Source organism: Cajanus cajan, chromosome 7, assembly GCF_000230855.2.
Source record: "Cajanus cajan strain Asha chromosome 7, NIPB_CcT2T_4, whole genome shotgun sequence".
Taxonomy (NCBI): domain Eukaryota; kingdom Viridiplantae; phylum Streptophyta; class Magnoliopsida; order Fabales; family Fabaceae; genus Cajanus; species Cajanus cajan.
The window spans coordinates 29,120,008-29,128,142 of record NC_138523.1 but is presented as its reverse complement, the minus strand read 5'-3'; the positions used below and the strand labels follow the sequence as shown (position 1 = coordinate 29,128,142).

The window sequence follows — 8,135 nt, the reverse complement described above, 5'->3', positions numbered from 1 at the left end:
CGCGCAACGCGCGCAAGTCATCTTGGAAGTCAGGTTGAGCTCGGTCAGTATTTGGCTAAACCTGTTGTATCACAGGTTCCGGTTGGGTTTGAGGCATTCCGTAGGGGTAACGTTCTTGGTTGGTCATGACGGGATTGCTTTCAGGGTTAGGGATCAGCTGAGTCGTTGTTGATTGTCCTTTGCGCGTAACTACCATGTCTCAGTCTCAGTTGTAGAGTAAAAAGGGGCTGAAACGTCTCTTCGGCCCCACGGTGGGCGTCAAATGTTCTTGTGTTAGGAAACACACTCCAATTATCCTAGCTGTGTCAGGTCGGGTCTTGGGTCTCGGTCTTCTCGTTTTTGTCCGGGTAGTCCGAAGCGAGGTGGGGGGTGCCTGCAAAGACACTCCGACGCTCAAGTCAGTGCTCGGCGTAATAAATACGGTAGTTAAAAGTTAGTTGCGTACCTCGTTGGGATCCTATTTATAGTGGTTCTTATTGGGCCTTGATTAAGGGTTAGCCCCCAGAAAATTAGGGGGCTAATCCGATGCATTGTGTTAATTAAACTCTACTTAATCATTCTGGTGTGGTACAGAACATGGTCGAGCACACCGACACGTTTGGTTCGGTCATAGTGGTCGGCGTGTTCGAGTGTTCGGCCTAAGTGTTCTCGGACGGGTATTCGGTTTAGTCGGCTACCATACGGTATAATAAGAATTTAAAAGAACCCTTACATGGATTTTAGATGACTAAGTTTCCCCAGCTCGGGAGCCAACGTCCCTTCCAAAGATAGATTGGCTAGGACCTGCAAGAAATAACGGGAAGGAAAAAAATCCCATAAGCTGACAAAATTCAGCATCGCATTCACATCAATAATACCGTCTCACCGCAACAAAATTTGAATTTAAAATTTTAAGAAAAAAGGAATATTTTCCAGAAGATATGCGCATTAATTATTCTCGCTATAATGTCTAGTGATACCAAGAAACAAGACAAATAAGGGTTAGGAGCAACTACCCATATGGGATTTGTCAAGAGCACGTTAACACACCTACAAAAAGATTAATCGAGCAACATGAGTACTGAACCAGTGAGACATGACATAATAGTAGTTTCTACTTTCAAGCAACATGAAATAACTTAAATTTGTTGGGGGCAAAGGGCAATAACAAACTAGTGAGCTTGAAAACAAAGTACCCATATAATGCATCAACAAGAAGTGAGGAGAGCATCCTAATAGATCCAACACCGATGCCCATTTTCTTTTGGTTTAGTGCAACGGCTTCAGCTTTGTTCCTGAATATTTGATAGAAATAATAGTAAACACCCTGTACCATAAAATTGTGAAATATTAAAACATTGAAACCTAAGTCAGAACATTGAGCAAACAGGTTACCATATATCATGCAGGAAGCAAGGCTAGTTGGAAAACTTCCATCCATTTTCAAGGTTTACAAGCTACACTACTGACCATCAAGATCAAACAAGGGGCCCATTTGATTTACAACTATAATCAATTTCCCAGGCAAGCATTTCAGTGTAATATTTGAAATTGAAATTAATTTGGACACACATTCCAATCACATTCAACCGTTTAAAATCAATTCTATCAAAATCAATTCTACCAACATCTAAAACAAACGGGCATAAAGTCTAGCAAGATTGACATAATTACTCATTAGTTCAATAACTATTTTGATAATGAACTTTCAGTTTATAGTTTATGCTTTATCTGTTGAACACAAGTATATACACAATCAAATTGTATGTTAAGTAGTTTTCTGTCTAGATATTTAAGTTTAATTAGATTACTAATTCCTAAGTGCCACTGAGATTATTTAACAAGAACAGTGTTTATTATTTGATTTCAAACAGGATATTAAAAAAGAGAATTGACCAATGGTTGCATACGTTTCTTCCTTATAGGGTACTGATATGGGTTTGGTGTCATTAAGAAAGAGAAACAACCATTCCAGGTGCTCCAATGGATTTTTTGGATTGACTACCTTCCAAGTTTTAATTGATAACTCCCTGTCATAAATAAAAAACTCAAAAGTTTACAAGAGAGACTCAAACAAAATACAAAACTAATAATTGATTGTAAATCTACAGGCTCTTACCCTGTCAATTTGAAATACAAAACAACCAATACACAAAAAGAACACATAAGGGTTCTTCCAATCAGCAAAGCAATAAAACAAAAACCAGTACACAAAGATGTAATAGCAAAATACCTGAAAAAATAGACATTTATGTACGCATCAGCAAAATCATATTTATAAAATTTTGTTGCTATTTTAAAAAACACAATTGAAAAAACTATTTAAAAAGTTACCTAAAAAAGACCCAAGTTGCAAGTGAACATTAACATTGATAGCAAAATAAGTGTCATAAGGATCATTTATGACAAATTCTCCAAAAGGAACAACAATAGCCATGTCTATAACAAATGGCTTCAAAATGGAAAAAAGGTCAATCTAAAAAAAAGAAGAAAATAAATTAGCAAGAAACATAAAAAGCATAAATTACTAAATAAAATATAAAAAAGGTTCATTTAAATTACAAACATCTTAAGTATGACCAACCACAGCAATGGCTGTGATTGAGATGATGGACCAACTATGACACTCGATCCATCTTCTCCTTGAATTTCATTAACACTTGCCAAAATTACCTGAAATTCTACAATACATTTAAAAATAAGATAGTTAACTCATGTGCAACACAAATATTAAATAATTTTCATAGCGAAAGAATATTATGATACCTGTAACAATATTTTCTGAAATTTCAAACTCTTCATTGATATTAAGATCTTTGAACTGGGTTGTAGTTGACCTCAACCAATTTTGAGCACAAATTACTGCCTCTGCCATTTGTGGGTTTAAAGATCTTCTAAAAGCATCTAAAACTCTACCCCCTGTACTAAATGCACTTTCCGAAGCAACTGTAGAAATTGGGGTGGCTAAAACATCACTAACCATTTTTTATAGTATAGGAAACCTTGAAGAATTTTGTTTCCACCAAACAAGAATGTCAAATGTGTCATCAACATCTATACAAGTTTCATTTAAATACCATTCAAGTTCATTTTTTCTATCAATAGAATTTTTTTTCCCTTAAGTGCTTCTTAAAAGCATCTTTCCTAGCCAAATATGATGAATTTTCAACAAAGACAGAAGTTTCACTATGAGAAACACAAAATGTTGAATCATGAGAGGATTGTGCAGATTCATTTTGTTTCTCATAACCTGTCTTGTACCAATTATACATGTGGAACAAATTTTCTTTCAAAGAAGTGGACAAATTTTCAGCAAAATTTGCATCGTCTAAATACATTTCTTTAAATGACCAATCCACAAATTCAAATTTGTAACGAGGGTCAAAAATAACTCCAAAATACAACAATTGATTGATGTTATTTATATTACCCCAATATTTGTCATACTTTTGCTTCATATTAAAACCCATCATGGCCAAAATAGTGTTCAGATTCATATTTGATTGCTTAAGTTCAAAATAAATGCATGACAGTTGATGAAATGCAACATGTAAGCTGACATCTGATGATGTAGAGAAAACCTTAGTGGCCTCATAGAAAATTTTCAAAAATTTCAAAAATATGCTCGAACATTCTCCCAATCAACTGTAGTTGGGGGACCAGCTATCGCAAAAACCTCCACATATCTTGAGTCTTCAAAGTCAAGCTTTTCAAAGGAAACTTGAAATTTTTCAGCAGCATATAACATCATATATGTGGAATTCCATCTTGTGGGAACATCAAGACATAACAATTTTTTACATTCAATTTTTGAAAATTCAACACACTCTTTGAACTTAGCCAATCTTTGGGTTGAAGACCTTACAAATCTAATAGTTGTTCGAATACTTGCAATTGAATTGTGCACATCTTTTAAACCATCATTCATTACTAGATTTAGTATATGGGCACAACACCTCATATGAAAAAAATTGACCATCCATTACTAATCCTCCCATATTCTTGATCCTTTTTTTCAAATATGTTACAACCACATCATTGGCTGAAGCATTGTCAATTGTAATTGTAGACACATTTCTCAAGCCCCATTCCTTTAATACCTCCTCAACTTTCTTTCCTGTGGTCTCCCCTTTGTGGTTAGGAACTATTGAGAAACTAATGATTCTTTTTTGATATTTCCAATCATTATCTATAAAATGTGTTGTGAGTGCCAAATAGTTTAAATTTTGAATAGACGTCTAACAGTTAGTAGTGAGAGCTACCCTAGCACAATTTAACTTAAAGAAAGCCTTTAGCTTATGCTTTTCATCCATATAAAACTGAAAACAAAGCCTTGCTATTGTATGTCTTGATGGTACAATAAATTGGGGTTGTAATTGTCTACAAAAGTGCTTAAAACCCACCCTCAACCACCTTAAAAGGTTATTCATCTAAAATAATAAAGACAATTAATGCCCTCCTACAAGCTTCAACATTGTATCTTTGGCTTACAACTGTCAAACCGCTCACATCTCTCTTCAAGGTAAGGGATGTTTGGTTGGGGTCATTAATAATAGCATTTGGATATTTAGGACATTTTCCTATGTGGTTAAGTAAACTTGATGTGCCATGTATCTTTGGATCACACCTATATGTTAGAAAAGAATGGCTCAATCCAAGAGGGGGGGGGGTGAATTGGATTCTATGACACTTTAAAAATATTCATAGTTCTTAGGATCTTTATTTCAATTCAAACTTTTCTAATATGAATTTTCAAAGAAGTTCCTTAAAAGACTTCTTAATGAAAATGAGTCTTATATGCTTTCTTGATTAATCTTTAATAAACTCCAAAGTTAAGAGCAATCAATATGCAATACTTTGATTCAGTTTAAAGCAATGTTGTGCATACAAACATGTTAATCAAGATTATTCCCTTTCACACATAACCAAGATATTGTTCAAAGTAAAAGATAAGGGTAAGAGAAGATTGCACAAGTCTTTTATCCTGGTTCAACCACTCCACATGTGACCTATATCCAGTCCTCAATCATAACCTGATCAAGATTTGTTCCACTATCTTAATGAAGAAGTTTTACAAGCATACCACCCATGCATACCCTCCTACATTCAAGATAACCACTTTCTTGACCCCAAGAAAGCACCTCTTGTAGAAACTCACTACAAAAATTCCTTACCACTTGAGACACCTACTCAAGATTTACAATTATTCACAAAGAATTAAAGGAACGAATTCACCTGGAAACTGAACAAATCAGATAGTGAACTCAGAAGAAAATCTTAATCTTTCTCTTTCAAGAATGTGATGATGATGATCTTTTCTCAAAGCATTTCAAAAATGTTTTACTTCTTGGTTTCACAAAGAAAACACTCCAAGAAGGTCACAAAGACTTCACAATAACGTTTTTCTCTTTTTGATTCTCTGTTCTATCTTGCTCTGAAGTTTCAAAATGTGAAAACTATTTATAACATTTTCAGAACCAGATAATCGATTATTTTAAAGGATAATCGATTATTTTGTTCTTCATGATTTCTGAAAATCAACCAAGAACAAATTAATCGATTATTTTGCAGGATAATCGATTATTCCAGAGAGCGATTCCTGGGATAATCGATTATTTCACAAATAATCGATTATTACAGCAAGGCATCATTTTCACCTGTTGCTGGAATAATCGATTATATTTAATGATAATCGATTAGTTTGAGTCAGTTTTCAAAAACTTTGTTTTATGTCTCAAAATAAATTTTCAAGTTTCTAACTCATCATCATACTCACTCCTAGTCAGATTAGATAAAGTTTAACCCATGCACAAAGCACACACATGCAAAACAATATCATCATAAGCATTGTTCCAATCAATTAATACCAAAATTTATGATCAGGAAATTTTCCATATTCATCAAGTGATCTTTAATCACAATATCTCAACCATATGATTTATCAGCAAATCATCAGCAAACATCACAAATATGCATTACATTTCAATGTTCAAAACAGAATATAGCATTATCAAATATACCAGCAAACACCAACATATATGCAACAACACTATCACATATCAATGTTCAAAAATAGAACATAGCACAATTAATCATCCAAATCAAAATTATCAAATCATTCCAAACACAATATAACCACAATAAACTTCACATTGCATCAGAATTTAAATTGTTCAACAAAATAAACCAAGATAATTGTTCAAAAATTAAACTAATTACAACCCAATTGAAAAACAGAAATTTAAACTAAACTCCTAAAATCAAAACAGAATACTAAAGCACTAAAATCACTCCGAGTATTCCGGCATCCCAAGCTGAGCCTTAATTCGGTTAATCTCATGATCAAGGTTATCAAACCGATCAAGAATACCCGAATAAATCGACTCGTGCCTCCTAGACATCTCCATTACTGCATCAAGCTTGTTAATCATAATTTGCTCAAATGGAGAGAATGCTTTAGGCTCCGATTCGTGTTCTCTTTCAGGTTCAACTTCTACTTGTGGTGGTTGATCTTCATCATGAGATGAAACGCCATCTTCATCAGTTGCAGATTCAGGAGTTGGAGGGACATCTCCCTTGAATACTGGTTTGTCTTCCTATTTTAGCATCCCTATATGATGCAAGGAAGATTTTTCAATCTTATTCGAGGCATGGAGAATTATCTTTTTCTCCCCTTTCAGATCCACACATGCTTTCTCAAAAATTCTAGACAATAATAAAGCATATGGTATTGGACCATCCTCCTTCCTCCTAGCCTTCCACATACAGTCATTCACCATAGACACCTAATCTATTTTAATCTTTTTCTTGATTACATGCATCAGCAAAATGTCATCCCTTGACATTTGAGCATGATTATGCAACCGAGGCTTAATAATCCAAGCTATGATAAAAGAAATTAAGCGTGAATTTTTCTTCATACCTCCAGTCATAAATTTTGTATAGTTGGTGGTCTCCGGGTTCCTTTGACAGTCTCTGAAAGTTGTCAGCTCTTCAAAATCTCCAAAGTTGAAAGGTTGGGACTTTGTACTCCCGTCTCTGCTCAGCCCAGCAGCTTCCTTCAAGGTTGGACCATCAAGCTTTATGAGCTTTCCCTTCACCACCGATTGCATTATTCGTTCATTGCTTGAGGCAAAGCATAAGAACAGCCTTATAAGCTCAGGGCAATAGGGTCCTTCTAGCTCCAAGAACTTCCCAAGTTCCTGGTGTTCCAAGAGAGGAGGAAAGCTAAACCCCTCATTCTTAAACCATTCTAGCTTCAAGGTCTTAGGAGGGATGATTCTTCTACCTTCATACCATTCAAAATAATACTCTTGGGTCTTCTCATCAACAAACCACTTGGAGATGAGTTGCTCTGTGGGTAGAGGACGTTTGCTCCCCCTAACTTCTAGCTTCTTTGGCTTTTTGGAAGATGAAGCCATTGTTAGGTTAAAGATTGGTTCTTTGGTGGAGATGAAGAAGATGAAGAAAATGAGTGTTTTAGGGTTTGAGAGTTGAGAGAATGTGGGTTTATGAAAAATAAGAGGGTTCGAAATTTATAGAAGCCCTAACACCAGTTTGGGGTAGAGGAGAGGTTCCACAAATGAAGAGTAGTGGGAAGTTGGAGGTTGGCACGAATAAAATCGTTCAAAAACCGTCTAGAAAACCAAGGGTCGCGCAAATAATCGATTATCTATACAAATAATCGATTATTTGTATCAGTAAAATCCTTTGAAAAACCCTTTCTGCACTAAATAATCGATTATTTTGGAATAATCGATTATTCCAGAGACTCTTTGTATTCTAGCTTCCGAGATAATCGATTATTGCCCAAATAATTGATTATTCCAGAGACTTCTAGAATTCCTCTTCTCCCAGATAATCGATTATTGTCCAAATAATCGATTATTCTCTTAGGCTCACTTACAATAATCGATTAAATTTTAAAATAATCGATTATTACAGAGAAGTTTTGCTTCTCTTATTTCTAACTTCTTAAACCAATTCAAATCTAATTCAACTCTTAAATTTTTCCTTTTATGCATCATACATCAATGTTTTACACATAAATATCAACCAATTTTCAATCAAACAATCAATCCCAAGTACACATTCACAATCAATTCAAACAAGACTCATTGATTATTCCTAGTTCAATCTTAATTGATTAAATCTTT

General features: G+C 34.6%; 1 pseudogene; it reads right to left on the bottom strand.

Annotated features, from left to right (window-relative positions):
• Positions 1-988: 988 nt before the first annotated feature.
• LOC145949937 (zinc finger BED domain-containing protein RICESLEEPER 2-like) lies at positions 989-7,400 on the bottom strand (annotated as a pseudogene).
• Between the last annotated feature and the right edge of the window lie 735 nt (positions 7,401-8,135).